Raw genomic sequence first — 18,191 nt, 5'->3', positions numbered from 1 at the left:
GGAATTGGAATTTGAATTTGTTTATTATTACCACAAGTACTGAGATACAATTGAAAACTTGTTTTTCAAACTGTTCACACAGCAAATCATTACACAGCGCACAGAGGAAAAACAAAGGAAAACAAAAACAATGCAGAATAAAGTGAAACTGCTATAGAGGAAGTGCAGTGCAGGTAAACAATCAGTTGGAAGAACATAATGAGCTAGATTGTAAGGTCAAGAGTCCATTTTATCGTACCAATTAATTTCCAGCATTCTCTGTTGTTTTCAGATCTCCAGAATCTGCAGTGCTTGGCTTTTAAATGAGAAACTAAATTGTAGAAGGACTAAAACTGTCTGCAAAAGGCTGTGGATGTGTTAGAGATGATACAAAAAGATAACAGATGGACCCAAAGGTATAAATATTGAATTCTTACCATTTCAGATCCTGCTTCCATCTATCCGTCATCTCCTCTCCATCTAGTTCCACCTATCAACCCACCAGCCCACCTCATTTTGGCTATCCTTCCTTTACCCTCTCAATACTGATACGGGATCTCAATCCAAAATGTCAACTGATACCTTTTGCCTCCACAAGTGCTGCTTGACCCAGTGAGTTTCTTCTGCATTCTGCTTTCTTTACCATATTCCAGCATCTGCAGACTCTTTTGTCTTCAGTATTTGTCATTATATTCTGGTAGCATGATTCCAGTACTTAAATCTTCATAATATTCAACAAGTAATTTAACGAAATTTCTTTGTGCTATGACGTTAGAATATCCAGTAATAGAAATTAAGCTGAATAAATAGCATAGCACAGTGAAAATTTAGCGATAAAGCAAATCAGATTGTTTGAAATATACAACTTTGAATTAAAGAGGATACATTTTGTAAGGTTACCTTTTTTAATAAAGCAATAGGCAGTGATATGGTAGATGAAATACTATGGCAACTAACCTATGAAGCAGGAGTAATGAATTTACAATTCAATTCATCAAGGTGCCTAACCAAATTCAGTACATCTAACAATTTTAATGGTCAAAAAAGACCATTTTATGTTGATCATGTGTATGTCTTAATGTTATGATTAGCCACTGAATTTGAGAGGAAAGATATTTATAAAATAACAATGCAAGTTATATTTCACCTATCATGGTATTGTCATAATGTTCACAGTGCTCAGAAAGAGCATAGGCCCAGCAGAGTGAATTACTGAACACTAATATGAGCAGCAATTTTGAAACAAAGCTATCTAAAACCAACGGGAGCTTTCTTTTATTTCACACTTCAATAAAGCATGTTGAGAAGATATTAACTCTGTCAAATTTGTACTGTAGAGGTATTTGTTAAAAAACTTTACCATTTGTGTGAGTGCCAAATTATAATCTTAAGTATGCAAATAACATTTACAGATTGCTATGCTTCTTCAAATTCACACTAAACTACAAACTCTGTGCTGTCACATGACTGTCAGCTGGCAGTGAGCAACAGAAGTAATCCTGTTTAACAACTGTTCAACAATAAGTAGTTGTACACTGAAAGACAATCATTGCTTCTTTTTATCCTAATTTGCCATAAAATGAATGCATTTTAATCTGTTGTCAAAATCAACCACTCTTTTGTATATATCATGTTTTGACTTTTCTTTACAGTAATACCTATAAGAATGAAACATTACATTTCACTCTTTCCAATCAATTTATCCATTCTATATTTTCTTTCGGGACCATGGATCATTGTAATGTATTTATATTTTTATTAATACTGGTAAATCAGGCCATCAGGTAATCTGGAAGCAGCTTATATGGAACAACTCTTAAAGAGTAAAACAAATTGAGAAAATAGCTGCAACTCCCTTCATTTATTAGGGACATGATGCTGCTTAATTGGGACAGGAGACTGGTGCCAGACAGCTTCTAACTAGCCAGTTGCATCAACTTATGTAGCCATTGGACACTATACAGTGTTTAGAGCAAATAGATTTTATACAGTGCCAGTTGTGTGCATTTGTGTTCAACAAGCAGAGATATTTATCACTGATAGTTGGCGAAAAATAAGCAGTGAGACAATTTAGAACTGTTTTGCTCATTATGATTTCAAGCATTCAGCCTTGAAGATGCCAGAAATGGCATTTCAAAATTAAATCATTTCACTACTTCAACATGTTAGAAACTATGAAGATTTTGAAGGTATCAACAATCATCTTGAATATTACAATGAAAACGAAGATTTGGTGGATGTAATTGTTGAAAAGCAGTCCATTATCTGCACCAGGTCCCTGTGCTCTTTTTGTTCATTTATGATCGATCAAAAGAACACAGCACTGTACACTGGATGAAATCCTCCTTCGATAACTATTAGGAACCAATACACTGTTTTATGGCACTGCATTGGTAGTGTTTTAATTTGTTCTGTATTTCAGTTAAATGCATAACTTGTTACTCAGTTAAATGGTAGTTTGTCTTTTTGTGTTTCCATGAAAATTTGGCTAATTGGAGCAGCTGCTTAATTGGGCTAAAATGTAGTTGTCCCAATTTGTCCACATTAAGTGGAATCCATAGGATTTTTTTTGCTTATTGAAGAGGTCTCCATATTTTTGTAGTTCAATAAGTTCAAAGCGTATTTTATCAAAGTACTTATTTATCACCATATACAACCCTGAGATTCTTTTCCTGCAGGTATACACAGTAAATATATAGATAAGTAACTATAACAGGATTAATGAAAGATCAAGCAGAGTGCAGAAGACAACAAACTGTGTAAATCCAAATATAAATAGCAATAAATAACAAGATAAAGAGTACTTTAAGTAAGATCATTGGCTGTTACAACATCTCAATAGATGGACAAATGAGTGTGGTTATCACCTTTTGTTCAAGAGCCTGATGGTTGTGGGGTAGTAACAGTTCTTGACCCTGGTGGTGAGAGTCCTATGATCTTTGTACCCTCGACTTGATGTTAATTATGTTAATTGTCATATTACACAATAAGTTTAGTTTTCCAAATCAGTTCAGTTTAAATTAAATAAAGCTCTGGTACTAGAAATATCTTTCTTCATAGTTTTGAATATAGTATTTAAGATAGGAGATATAGTTAAGCGCAATAATTAACAGAATGGTATAGTGTTCTGAGGCCAACTAAACCTCACTCTGTGGAGAGGAACATAGGAATCATGATCTCCTAGTTATCCCAGTAATACTGCACTGCTACTTGATTTATTTGTTTTAAATTAACTTGGGGATAAAATTAAACAAATTTAGTTAATGATGACCTACTTCAAAAAGGAGTAAATAAATATGGAGCATGATGCTGCTCATTTGGGATATTGTGTACAAATATAGAAAGGTGCAGACAAATTACTTATCCGTGCTGCTTGCATCAATCTATTCTTTCTATATCTTCTTTTGGAACCAGCTTAGGGATGGTCATTTATGTCCTTCTTCTGTCAGAGTCCACTGGAACTGATGCTGATTAGATTCCACACTGCTTTTTCTTGTTCTGAGATTGCTAATGAGGCAACTTGGGGGCCAGAGGAAGCTGATGATACATGGGTGGCTAGTTTGGGGTATGAACTCATTCTACCATTTGCGCTGGTCTTCTGTGTCCTGTCCCTCGATCACCTCGAGGAACCAGTACTATCCTGAATGCTCCAAATGTGCTTTGATGTTCTGGAGTCAGTGGGGATGCTGCACTTCAAGGAAGCTTTGAGGACAGCCTTGAGTCACTTTCTCTGACCACTGGTAACTTGCTCCCTGGACAGAAAACATAGTGTTTGTTTTGGCGGTTTGGTGTCACATAAGCAAAACAAGCTTCTTGCCAAATGGGAGCACCTAGGGCCTTGGTGCTGACGACATTAATGTGGAAAAAGACATTGATGTTGGCTGTACAAATGAATAAAAAGAAGAAAATGGAAGCAGGAGTAAGACACCTTGTCTGTCATACCTCCCCCAGCATTAAATGTGAAGGTGGTAGATCTGTTCAAGACCTCCACACCTTTTCTATGCCAGCTCATCATAGCCCTGAATACCCTGATCTTTTATAAATGTATCTACCTGCAATATGTGTAAATATGTCCAATATACTGAGCCTCCATAACCCTCTGGGATAGAGAAGTCCAAAGATTCACCACTCTACTGTATATAAAAAAACCCTACTCACTTCAGTTTGAAATTACATAATCATGTAATACTTTTCAATTTCTAAAATCAAACTCAAAGCAATTGTCTTCTTGATCACTTGCTGCAATGTGCAGCAAAAAAGTTTTTCATTTTTGATGCGCAAGAACATCTAGAACCCTCTCTACTCTACTCATTTCCAGTTTTCTTTCCACCTTTTGATTTCCATAACCTCATACTTTAAACTCCATTTGTCACCATTCAGCCCATTCTTGTTGAATACCTTACACTCCGTTCCCTCATACAATTATTGTAGATTGTATATTACTGAGTGTCGCAGCCTGATCCTTTTCTCACTCTATTAGTTAAATCCTTCTAGTCTAAAAAAACTCAGTATGTTTTAGAAATCTTTGACCAAATACTTACTGTTTTTGTGTCCATTTTCTTTATAACCTTTGGATACAGGATATTAAGTTATGCTTTTAGTCCCTAGTTTGTGTTTAATAATTTTTCCTTCATGACAGGGATTAAGGTTCAGGATAAGGATCTTCCTTCTTACTTGAAGCTTGCCCATCTGTTATCTGTGGAACATTTGTTGTGTGTTCAATGTGAAGCCTGATGCAAAATAAAGGTTTAAATTGTCTGCCATTTCCTTGTTTTCCATCATTAGTTTCCCAGTCTTATTCTCCAGGGGCAACACACTTACTTTTAGCCAGACTTAATATACATGCATAAAAGCTTTTGCTGTTTATCTTTGCATTACTTGCCAGTTTACTCTCATAATTATTTTTTTCCTTCTTGTTAATTGTTAGATCCTCCTCTGCCAGTTCCTGAAAAAAGCCCAGTCATCTTCAAAGTGTGAAGTGATTCAAACTTAAAGGCTGAGTTCAAGGTTAATGGCAGGATACTTAGCAATGTGGAGGAACAGAAAGGATCTTAGGATCCAAGTCTTCAAAGTTTCCAGCAAGTTGATAGGGTGATTAGGAAGACATATAGAGTGCTGCCATTCCATAGTTGCAGGACCAAGTTCTAAATCTGTGAGGTAACATTGCAGTCTATAAAACTTGGGTTAGACCACAGTTGGATCATTCTGTTTGGTTCTGGTCATCTCATTATAGGCAGGAAGTGAAACTCACACAAAATGCTGGAAGAACTCAGCAGGCCAGGCAGCATCTACAGAAAATTGTACAGTCAACGTTTCAGGCCGAGACCCTTCAGCAGGACTGGAGAAAAAAGCTGAAGAGTAGATCTAAAAGGTAGGGGGAGGGAAGAGAGAAACACAAGGTGATAGGTGAAAGTTGAAGGGGGAGGGATAAAGTAAAGAGCTGGGAAGTTGAGTTGTGAAAGAAAATGAGAGCTGGAGAAGGAGGAGTCTGATAGGAGAGGACAGAAGGCCATGGAAGAAAGAAAAGTGGGGAGGAGCACCTGAGGGAGGTGATAGGCAGGCAAGGAGATAAGGTGAGAGAGGGAAAAGGGAATGGGGAATGGAGAACAGGTGGGGGAGTTGGTGGTGCATTATCAGAAGTTCAAGAAATTGACGTTCATCCCATCAGTTTGGAAACTACCCTGATGGAATATAAGATATTGTTTCTCCAACCTGAGCGTGACCTCATCATGATAGTAGAGGAGGCCATGGACTGGCATATCAGAATTGGAATGGGAAGTGGAATTAAAATGGGTGGCCAGTGGGAGATCCTACATTTTCTGGCAGATGGAGAGTAGGTTCTCGGCAAAGTTGTCACCCAATCTATGTCAGGTCTCACCGATATAGAAGTCCACATCTGGAGCATCAGACACAATATATGACCACAACAGACTCTCAGGTGAAGTGTCACCTCAGCTGGAAGGACTGTTTGAGGCCCTGAATGGCAGTGAGGGAGGTGTACAGGCAGGTGTAGCACTTGTTCCACCTGATTTCATAAAACAAGCTTAATTTTAGAAAGGAACTAACCTCATGCCTGCAGAAATGAATGTTCAAGGATGCTTGGTCTCACTCAATCATGTTACAGTCACCAGTACATGCATCCTGACACAAGAAACTTTGTAAGAGCCGAAGAGAACTACTATTCCAACTCTGAGAAACAAATCCTTGTCCATATCCCAAAGAGAGACATTGGGATCCTTTGTGATTTCACTGCCAGTGCAGAGACTGGCTCAATCTTCCAGCAAGGCCTGATGATCATGGAAGGAGAAGAGAATACCACCTCTAACAGTTATAACAAAAACTCTGTTTTGTCAGAGGTTCAAGCACAAAATGCCATCTCAATCTCTGTTCCAAGCACTGACATCTGTTAGTTTCTATCATCATCCCAGTGAGGGACTGTAAAGATATTTGTATCACCCAGCACTGATACCTGCTGGGCTGGTAATTAATATATAAATGTTCATAATCCTTTGTCAAGTATTTAACAGTAACAGCTACAGATAAATAACATCGGCTTTAAAAAACCCGTTCTGAAAAGCCTAGTTACAATTTTCTGATTGAAACAGAAGTGGAAACAAGAAGGAAATTCAGACTACTAAAGTAAGTTTTCGGGAGTTTTTAATAAAAGCAAGGAGAAGTGCATTTATCTTGCAGGGAAAAGCAAAGCTCTGGGACCAGATTCACGTGCTCAGAAAGAGTGGAAAGTTATGAGCAAAAGTATCCGATGTGTATAAAATGCCAAATGGTCATTGACATTAATAATGAGTGCAAGGAGAAACTCAATAAACTAGCTAAAAGACATTACAAGTTTCAGTTTTGTTTATTTCAGAAGCCTGGTAAAGTTAACAAGAAACTGATCCTGGGAACCTGCTGAGATTGCAGTATAAAGGCAAGTATTGAAGATTGCAGAGAGGTTGGGAAGCAAGCCATAAAAGCATAATCTAGAAAATTGCACATGAAAAATACTTATGGCCAATTATAATTATTTAAATGTACAGCTGACAAGTCTAATGTATTCAGTCACTTCTCAAGCAATCTGTAGCCAAGGTATTTTAGTTTCAGGTTAGCTATGTAAAAGGCCACAAATTTGTGCTACTGCCTAAAACGTATAGTGCAAGCTAACTGCTCTTTCAAGCTATGTTCTTTGCTCATAGTTGTTTATAACAGAAAGCATCGAGGTCAGACTGACAATGGAACACTCTAAATGCAACCACAGTGCAGAGGTTATAAGGAATACCCTTGAGTAGCAAGAATGGTTTTGCCTGATTTGTTCAATTGCTGTCACCAACAATGCCAAGAACAGGTACTTTTTGTTCCTCAAGTCGTTGCTGGTCTTTTCCAAACTCAGCTTTCTATGGAAGCAACAGAGGTTCTAACTCCAAGTAAGTAAAGTTAGGAAGAATTAAGCAAATTAAAAATTCACAGAAGTAGCTGTTGTCATCGGTAGAAATAATACCAACAATAGAGAGGCTATTTTACTATTTTATGGCTAAATGGAAACCTAGAGTAGTATGTCACCCTCCTACCTTCTGATGTGAAGGCATAACACATCTCTTCAAGCTTTCAGGATCTATTACCGTATTTCAAAAGTTGGAGCAATGAATTCCATAGATTCATAGATTAACAAAAAGGAAAATAAGATTGTTTAAACTCTTAGTTCCAATGAAGTAAGGCAAGTATGATAAATACAGCCAAATGATTTTCCTACTATATTGAAACATATTTGTCTCAAAATCTTTAAAGGAAATTCACCCAAAAAATTTCTGTTCTTTATCATTGAATTAATTAATATACAGTCTGTTCACTGTAGGTGTTTATCTTTTGCAATTCATGCTCATTTGCAATCAATAAAAATAGGATATCACTCTTTCAGATTCAAACAGCCTTAACTCTCATTATGTAAGCTCACATGGCCCAGAGCTGAGAACGACATTTGGGTCTATTCCATTTCAGTTCACACTTGTCTTTCTCTGCTCCCAGCTTTTCAGCTAATTCCTGTCTCATCTCAGTTTCCTTCCTGTTTGTGTCTCCATCTGCTCCCAGCTCCCAGCCTTTCTTTCTCTGTTCCAATCCACCTTATTTAGCTACTGGCAGGATTTTCTTCACTTCTTGCATCATTTCTAGCTCTTCAAGACCCATTAACTAACCTGAAGATTTGGCGCTAGTTTGAGATACTACATAGTACTGAAGAATTCAGAAATATGTAACATCGCACATATGAAACTAAAAGTCCTGCTGTTTTAGCTAAATATTAGAGAGATGTACCAAACAGCCACTATGCCTATGGTGAAAGCAGCACTGTTCTGGTGTTTGGTGATTGTGGTAACAGTTGAAACAGAATGGAGACAGGTTATAGAGAAACTATCATTCTGATTTATTTCAGCATCTACTTACATCAATGATGCACCATCAATAACTCTTGGAGACAGGAGGTGAACGATAGGCTTTTATTAGCAGCAAAAGTGACCACAAAATCTTGGAGACTGAGGGAGGAGCAGTGCCTCCAATCGCCTTTTTACAGGGGTCTGTGGGAGGAGCCACAGGAGCAGTCAGCAGAGTGGCGTGTCCAGACAGGTATACACATAATTTACCACAATCAATTATCCTGAAAGATTAAGTTATCTGGACCAGATCAACTACAGCCCAGGATCCTGAAAGAGAAGCTTTCAAGAATCTTTAGATTCTGGAATGGTTCTGGAAGACTTGAAAATCACAAATGTCATTCCATTCTTTAACAAGGAAGGGAGGTAAAATACATGATATTATAGACCAGTTAGCCTGACTTCAGTGGTTGGGAAGATGATAGACTCCTTTATTAAGGAAGAGGTTTCAGGGTGATAAAATAGTCAGCATCATTTCCTTAAGGGAAAACCAATTCTTTGAAGTAATAGCAGGCAGAATAGACAAAGGAGAAGTGCTGAAAGTTGTTTACTTGGATTTTCAAAAGGTGTCAAGATGCTTCACATGAGGCTGCAAACTAGATCGGAGCCATGGTATTACAGGATAAAACACTAGCATGGATAGAAGATTAACTGACTAGTAGAAGACAGTGAGTAGGAAAGAAGGGGGCCTTTTCTGGTTGTATGCTGGTGGCAGGTGGTATCTAGGAGGGGTCTATGCTACCCTTCCTATTATATGTCAATGATCTGGATGAGAAAATTGATGGCTTTGTGGCAAAGTTTGCAGACAATACAAAGATAGATGGAGTGAAAGGTAGTGTTGAAGAAGAAGGGATTCTGTGGAATGACTTAGACACTTTAGAAGAATGTGCAAAGAAATTGCTGATGGAATACAGGGTAGGAAAGTGCATGGTCATGCACTTTGGCAGAATGGAAAAAGGCATAGGCCTCTTTCTAAATGGGGAGCGATTTTAGAAATCAGAGATACAAAGGGCTTTGAGAGTTAAAGTGCAGGATACCCTAAAAGTTAAATTACAGGTTAGTAGGTAGTAAGGAAGAATAAATGCAATTTATTTCCAGAGGATTAGATTATAAAAGCAAGGATTTATTGCTGAGCCTTTACAGGGTGTTGTTCATACCACAGTTGGGGTATTGTAAGCAGTTTGGGGCTTCATATTTAAGGAGGGATGTTCTGGCATTGGACAGGGTCCAGAAAGAGGTTTACAAGAATGATTCCAGGAATGTGAGTGTTAAAGTATGACTTGATGGCACTAGATCTGTACTTGTTGGAGTTCAGAAGAATGGTGGGGGGTGGAATCTCATCAAAACCTACTGAAATTGAAAATCCTGCATCCAGTAGACATGAGGAGGATGTTTTCAATAGTGAGTGAGTCTAGGACCTGAGGACACAGCCCAGAGTAGAAGGATGGCTCTTTAGAACAGGGCTGAGAAGGAATTTATTTAGTATGGTGAATCTGTGGAATTCATTGCCATGGACAGCTGCGGAGGCCAGTTCATCAAGTATTCTTAAAGTGAAAGTTGATAGATTCGTGATTAGTCAGGGCATCATAAGGTTATGGCGAGAAGGCAGGAGAATGTGGTAGAGAGAAAATAAATCAGCTATTATCAAATAATGAAGACAAGATGATGGGCTGAATAGCCTACTTCTACTCCTAAGCCTTCTGGTCTTATTACGGCATGTCTTGAAACTTTAAGAGCCATAGCACTAATATAACATAATCCCTCACTGGATGCACACAATGTTAAGCAAATATTTTGCATTGTTTTATTCTTAGAAAACATTTCTGAAGTAAACTCCTCGATCAATGCCCTAGTGTTACCTATGCTACATCTGAAATTTTATCTTTTATTATTTCCATTCTCTTCCAGCTCAGAATGGGCAGGTAAGATGGAACCATTCAAGGAAAGGCTAGAACTGGAAGTGGCTAAAGTAGTACTAGAACTGTCGTAGTTATATTGTTAATGTTGATCTTTTGTATATATTTTAAATTCAGGATAAAAATTGCAGCATTTAATAAGAAAAATAAACACTTCATTAATGGCTCCACTGTTGGCTGAAAAATTTGTCATTACAAGTATGAGAATGATTTTTATAATCCTTAAAGTGAACCCAACCAGAATCAGGAACTAACTGTCCTCAAGTTAAACTCTTGATCTCTTTCATGACTGTATTAACTTTGAACTTTATTGAGTGAAGTGAAGATATTTTTGACTCGTACTAACAGATCACCCATGGTGTTGCTACAGTAATTGGATGATATGCTTTTATAAGGACAGGGACATTATGGAATATGACATGTAATGTATTAGTCTAGTGCTGTGGCCCTTAAAGTTTCCAGATATAATTGATGTAAGTAGGCCCTGAAATAAATTAGAATGATGGTTTTGCTTGGTAGAGGGCTGTAAATCATCCAGCTCATCTGCACAGATAATCCATTGTGAAATGATTAGGTTTCCTTTCAAAATAAAAGATTATTTTGCATCTGTAACATAGCATGACCTCAATATAGTTGCAGGTCCTTAATGCTGCAAAGTGTATCGTATATCAAGCCTTCAGGTCTGAGACCAACAAAATGCTATTAACCTTTGCAAAGTCTGGGCTACCCCTACGTAGTCATCTCCTGAAGTACTGCCACACTGGTCTTCCTTTTACCAATGCACATCTATCACATTCACCATTCCCTCAAGCCAAGCAATTGCCTGGTTCACCACAAGCATTCAAGCATATAGTCAGGAGCTGGGGACAAGGTCTTGTAATATTGAGAAAATATTTCACCTTGCAGATACAATATTTTGGCCCCACGTATCTACAGAGCCAATGTGGCACTTTGAGCAATAGGTTTATTACCAAAGATAGCAAATTATAGAAAGCGGATTATAGAATTTGTTGAGATATTTAGAAATTAAGTGCACAGTGCCAAACCAATAAATGGTAAATGTTTTCTGAGTGAAGTAAAACTGTTCCTTCCCAAAGCAAATTTGTTAAATTATATTTATTAAATTTTCCAGTTTCCTAAATAAATAAAGTTGTATTTCATTTGGGGGAATTGGTTCCTGACTGTTACTTCCCATAATAAAACAATATTGATTAATACACCAAGGATAATGATGGATAGAAATAGAGCAACAGTAGCAGCGTGTTTAACAACTAGTAATGGGATGGCTGAGCTTTATTGGTGGAATCCACTGAACAACTCACACTGTAATCTGTTATATTATGCGTTATACATGTGGGGTGATATGAGTAATGCAAGCTGCATCCACATTTCATGTAGAAGTTGAAATATGGATAGAGTGCGCATTATACATATCACCCTACATGTATAGTGGAATTTATTTCCACCCTCATGTTTCATACTGAATACTGATAATCTAAGAAATATGTCAACCTATAAATTACTGTCTGACATTAGCATATAGGCACTTAAGGCACTTGTAAAATAGTACTTTATGGTCCTTCAGCAAGCTTACACCTCTTTTACAATAACAATTTATATTAATACATTAACTATCTGTCCTAATGCGATACCTGATAATTTCAATGTTTAAATTCATTGATTCTGTGTAGCCTTCAAAGAAAAAAAATTAAATTAAAAATTTGGTGGTAAAATTACACTTGTTAAATTGTGATTAATGAAGAGACCATTTCATTTATATACTGTAACGTGGGAACTGATTTGACAGCGGAGAAGTGTGGACAAACAGATCTCAGTGAATTACTACATTATCTCTCCTCTTCAAGTCACAATTCTAATGAACCTTATGTCACTATAGATGCCTCAGCACAATTACCAGGCCTTCAGTAGGATATATACACAGAGGTTGTATCAGCACATGCCCACCGATGTATCGTAAGCAAATATCATTCAAGAATATATTTTCAAAAAGAAGTTGATACATTTTACTCTGCAGTTCAGTAACCTGACTGGATAGTCATTAAAGATTGTGCAGTTACATCATACAACAGAGAGTCTGAGACAGGAAGTTTTATAGCCATTTACTTTACAAGAATGGGACACAGAAAATGGATTTCCCTTGATATATTCTTCTTGGCTAACTTGTTCGTTTTACAAAATGGTTAAATTCTATGGCTCCGGTTGGATAAGGTGACTACTGAAGAAGATTGAAAACCTGTCATATATTTTAAAATGTTTGAGAACCTCAGGCAATTTCCAGTTTGTCTTAGCCTGGCTTACTTTCCATGACTACTTCTACCAGAATAACCAAAACCAAGCAACAAAATAGACTGAAATGGTGGTTGACCAGGAATGCCATTGAGTGAGGAAGTACAACACTATAACTGTTGGGATACCAGTAGATTGGCTTCAAGTTAAATTCTCAGCATGCTTTCTCTGACTCCGGTCTAGATCCACATTAAACCAGCTGGAGGGAATATGGATGAGTTAGCCAAATTGCAAAGATTATGTTCCCACACAGTGTGGAAATCAACTTACCTTGAGCTGTTTCTGTTAAGCACCTTCTGTTGTTCATCCAAAACTTCAGCTGCTTAGTTTACAGTTTAACAAATGGAGAAACTGGCCAAGTATTTTCCAGCACAACTGCTGATACTTTGTTGGGTGGACTATCCTGTGGGATGGATAGGTTTCCCGAATTAGTCTGCCAATCAACCCCCATGCTAATTGCTGGCCTCCTTTTGATGAGTAGGGCCCTGGGCTTTAAGTATTGAGGAAGTACTGCAAGGAATTTCAGGGCAGCAATCTTTTTCTGTTAAGTTCAGGTCAGCTTCAAAAACTAGTGAAAGCCAAATGAAATTTCAAACGCAACTGTTGCTTCACAACAGATGCAGCCCCAGAAGAACAAAGGAGCAGGAGCAGGACATTGGTCCCCTCAAATCTGCCTGATCATCCAGTGTAATCCTAACTGATCCACCCCAGGCCTCAGCTCTGCAGATTAAATTGCTATGAATTTACTTCCAACATAAAAATCAAACTGTCTCCCTAAAATTGGAATTTTGAACTTCAAAAAATAAGGCTAGTGGTAAAATCAAGGGCATGATTAATTTTAATATTTAAATCTAAGGCTTAGCAAGCAGATTACTTTATACGTAGGTTCCCATGATTCTTCCCAGTCTTGAGCATGTAAAGTTCCCAAATACTCAGGATACCAGGATTTAAAATATTTAGAAAAGGATCTTGGAATGATGTATTATTGTTGAGCTTTAGTTTGGATGGTTCTTCCAGCAGTAACTTGTGTCTGTTCAGTGTTACAGAATTGGGACCTGGAGTTTTGTCTGCTAAGCTTCTAGTTTCTACAATAGTATTTCTGAAAATAAAGCATTTCTTTATTTATTATTATTTCTTTATTGAATATGGGCATTGAACCAGGCCCTTTTGGCCTTTTGTGCTGCAATGCCCAGTAATCCCCCAGTTCAGTCCTAGCATGATCATTACAAAGCCTAATTACCCTACCAACAAATACATCTTTGGACTGTGGGAAGAAACTGGAGCACATGGAGGAAACTCATGTGATCACAAGGAGAATGTATAACCTTCTTACAGACAGCAGTGGGAAAGACTCATTACAGTAGGGTGAATGGAGAACATCCTTTACTTTCATCAGCCATACAAACCATTGTCCAAGGCTGTTAAATCTACTACATCTCTGAATTTGTACTCATCAGGATCACAAAAATTACCAAGGGAGACCTTAGCCACCTTACTTTGAAATTATTATGATTTAATAAAGCTAATTTCATGTAGATCTGTGGTAAAGGATGGGTAGAATGGGAAATTGGAGGCTGGGTTGTATCAAGTGACTGATAGGGAAATCTGTTGAAGTGAGCAGCAGTCATTGAAACAGAATCCTCATTAGCAGGGCTCTGAACATTGTCTGAGCTGGAGATAAGATTATACAGAGAAAATGGAATCACCTGAAACTTACCACTACTGAGATTAAAAGATGACAGATCCAGCAGTGGATTGAGAGTTAAATATTATCCAAGAAATATGTTAACTCTGCAGAGTAAACAACAAGGGAAGAGGGAAAGACTTTACTTCCTTTTGAACCTGGGATTATTGAGTATTTCCATTATTTTCTGCTTTTGTTTCAGATTCCCAGCATCAGCAAAAGTTTGCTTCTTCCAAGAGTTAACTCACCTGCTCCTCTTCATCGACAGTACCTGATGTAGAAGGTCTCATTTCATAGAGAGTACAAACCCTCAGTTAAAAATCTCATTCACGAGATGGCACGCCTGACAATGCAGCACTTCCTATGTGGTGGGCCTCTGGCAGAAACCTCACCTACTATTTAGGATATAACTTGAGTTTTGAGGAAGAAGAACCCCTCTAAACCTCTGTACAAATGTGTTTTTTTTATTACTTCAACCCATCAAGGAATACACTCAGTGGCCACATTATTAGGTAAACCTGTACACCTGTGTGTTAATGTAAATATCTAATCAGCCAATTATGTAGCAGCAACTCAATGGATAAAAGCATGTAGACATGGTCACGAGGTTCAGATGCTGTTCAGACCAAACATCAAAATGGGGAAAAATGTGATCTAGGTGACTTTGACAATGGAATGATTGTTGGTGCCAGATGGTGTGGTTTGAGTATCTTTACAACTGCTGATCTCCTGAGGTTTTCACACACAACAGTCTCTAGAGTTTTCAGAGAATGTTGTGAAAAACAGAAAAACATCCAGTGAGCAGGGGTTCTGTGGATGAATATGTCTTGTTAATGAGAGAGGTCAGGGGAAAATGGCTAGGTTGGTTCAAGCTGGCAGGACAGCAACAGTAACTCAAACTGTAGGGTAATGTAATTGGTGGAAACATACATAATTCACAGCCGCTGAAATACAGTTGGTTTCACTTTAAGAGGCTGGTCTGACGTGCTGATGTAACTATGTAAAGTACTTTTACTGCGTTTTGTGTCCAGTGTTTGGAGTACAATAAATGAGTTGTTATGGTTTTTCTTAAACATAAAATGCCTCCACCACTTTTATTTGTGAAAACCTAAAAAATAACCATGAGTTACAATAGTGGTGTGCAGGAGCAACACAGTAGATCAGGCAGCATTTACAGAAAGGAATAAACTATCGACATTTAGGGTCGAGAGCCTTTGCTAATACTGGAAAGGAAGGAGGAGGAAGCTAGGCTAAGAAGATGGGGAGAGGGGAAGGAGTACAAGCTGGAAGGTGATAGGTGAAGGCAGGTGTGTGGGGGAGAGGAGATCAAGTGAGAAGCTGAGAGCTCATAGCTGGGAAAGGTAAAGGACTGAAGAAGGTTTTCAGCTCAAAATTTTGACTCTTTGTTCATTTCCATGGATGCTGAACTCTTTCTACATTTTGTGTATGTTGGTTTGGATTTCCAGTAACTGCAGAATTTCTTATGAATCTGTGGTAAACTATGTATACCTGTCTGGACACGCCCCGCTGCTGACTGCTCCTGTGGCTCCTCCCACAGACCCCTGTATAAATGCAATCGGGGCACTTCTCCTCCCTCAGTCTTCGAGATGTCGTGCTCCCTTTTTGCTGTTAATAAAAGCCTATCATTTACTTCCTGTCTCCGAGAGTTATTGATGGTGCATCAGAATCTGATAGGAGAGAAGAGTGGACCATGGGAGAAAGGGAAGGAGGAGGGGCACCAGAGGCAGTTGATAGGCAGATGAGGAGAAGAAAAGAAGTAAGAGGGGAACCAAAGTCAGTATTGGAAGAAGAGGAAAGTGGATGGGGTAAACATTACCAAAAGTTAGAGAAATCAATATTCTTGCCTTCAAGCTGGAGGCTACCCAGATGAAGTGTGAGGTGTTGCTCTTCCAACTTGAGAATGGCCTGATCATGACAGTAGAGGAGGCCATGAACTGTCTTGTCAGAATGGGAGTGGAAATGGGAATTAAAACGGTTGGGTATCAGGAAATCCCACTTGTTGCGGATGTTGCAAAGTTCCTTGACAAAGCGCCCCCCCCCACCCCCCAGTCTATGTCAGGTCCCGCATCAGGACCACGGGATACCATAGACGACCCCAACAGTTTTATAGATGAAGTGTTGCTTCACCTGGAAGGATTCTTTGGGGCACTGACTAAAGGTGAGGGAGGAGGTGAGTGGGCAGGTGTAGCACTTCTTCCACTTGCAGGGGTAAGTGCCAGGATGGAGATTAGTGGGAAGGAATAAATGGACAAGGGAATCATAGAGACAGCAATACCTGTGGAAAGCAGAGACTGTGGGGGAGGTAAAGTTATGTTTGGTGGGAGGATCCCATTAGAGATGGTGGAGAATGACATGTTCGATGTGGAGGCTCATGGAGTGGTAGGAGAAGACAGGAGGAACTCTATCCTTGTTAAGATGGGGTGAGGGCAGATGCCCCGGCAATGGCGGAGATGCAGGTGAGGGCAGCATCAATGGTGGATGAAGGGACACCTTGCATTTTTATTTATTTTATTTAGAGATACAGAGTGGAACAGTCAATTCCAGCCCAACAAGCCATGCTGCCCAGCAACCCATCAATTGATCACAGGACAATGTATAATGAGCAATTAAGCCATTAAACAGTATGTCCTTGGAAGGTGGGAGGAAACCGGAGCACCCGGAGGAAGCACATGTGCTCATGGGAAAGATGCATGAATTCCCTACCAACTGCCTCAGAAATAGTGTCACACTAACCGGTACACTGAGAATCAGAATGAGATTTATTATTGCCACCAAGTGTCGTGAAATTTGTTAACTTATCAGCACATAATATAGAAGAAAATAAATCAATCGATCAATCAATTAATTACAACGTGCTTATATTGAATAGATCAAAAATTCTGCAAAAAACAGAGATAATATATATTAAAAAAGTGAAGTAGTGTCCAAGGGTTCAATGGCCATTTAGGAATTGGATGGCAAAGGGGAAGAAGCTGTTCCTGAATCGCTGAGTGTGTGCCTTCAGGCTTCTGTTCCTCCTACTTAGTGGTAACAGTGAGAAAAGGGCATGCCCTGGGTACTGGAGTTCTTTAATAATGGATGCTGCCTTTCTGAGACACTGCTCCTTGAATATGTCCTGCGTACTTTGTAGGCTAGTACCCAAGATGGAGCCAACTAAATTATAACTCCCTGCAGCTTCTTTCAGTCCTGTGCAGAAGCCCCCTCCCCATACCAGACAGTGATGCAGCCTGTCTGTCAGAATGCTCTCCACAGTACATCTATAGAAGTTTTTGAGTGTATTTGTTGACATACCAAATCTCTTCAAACTCTTAATGCGGTATAGTCACTGTCTTACCTTTTTTATAATTGTTTCGACTGCTGTGGCGTTACTTGAAGAAGGAGGACATCTCTGATGTGTCGAAAAAGACAGCCTCATCCTGGGAACAGATGCAGTGGAGATAAAGGAACTGAACAAGGAAATGGCATTTTTACAGAAGACAGGGTGGGAAGAAGTACGGTCAAGATAGTTGTGAGAGTCAATAGGTTTATAAAAGATATTGGTAGACAGTTTGTTCCAGAGGTGCAGACAGACAGATTGAGAAAGGGGAGAGGGGAGTCAGAAATAGACAAGGAGAATTTAAGGGCAGGGTGGAAGTTGCAAGCAATGTTGATAAAATTAACAAGCTCAGCAAGGGTGTATGAAGCAGCATCAATGCAGTTATTAATGTAATGTAAAAAGAGTCGAAGGGTGTTACAAGGGAAGATTTGAAACATGGACTGTTCCACATAGCTAACAAAAAGGCAGGCATAGCTGGGGCCCATGTGGGTGCTCATGGCTACACCTTCAATTCTGAGAAATTGGGAGGAGCTGAAAAGGAAATTGTT

Source organism: Hypanus sabinus, chromosome 12 (genome assembly GCF_030144855.1).
Source record: "Hypanus sabinus isolate sHypSab1 chromosome 12, sHypSab1.hap1, whole genome shotgun sequence".
Taxonomy (NCBI): Eukaryota; Metazoa; Chordata; class Chondrichthyes; order Myliobatiformes; family Dasyatidae; genus Hypanus; species Hypanus sabinus.
The sequence above is the reverse complement of the archived record's forward strand: the minus strand, read 5'-3'. Positions refer to the sequence as shown.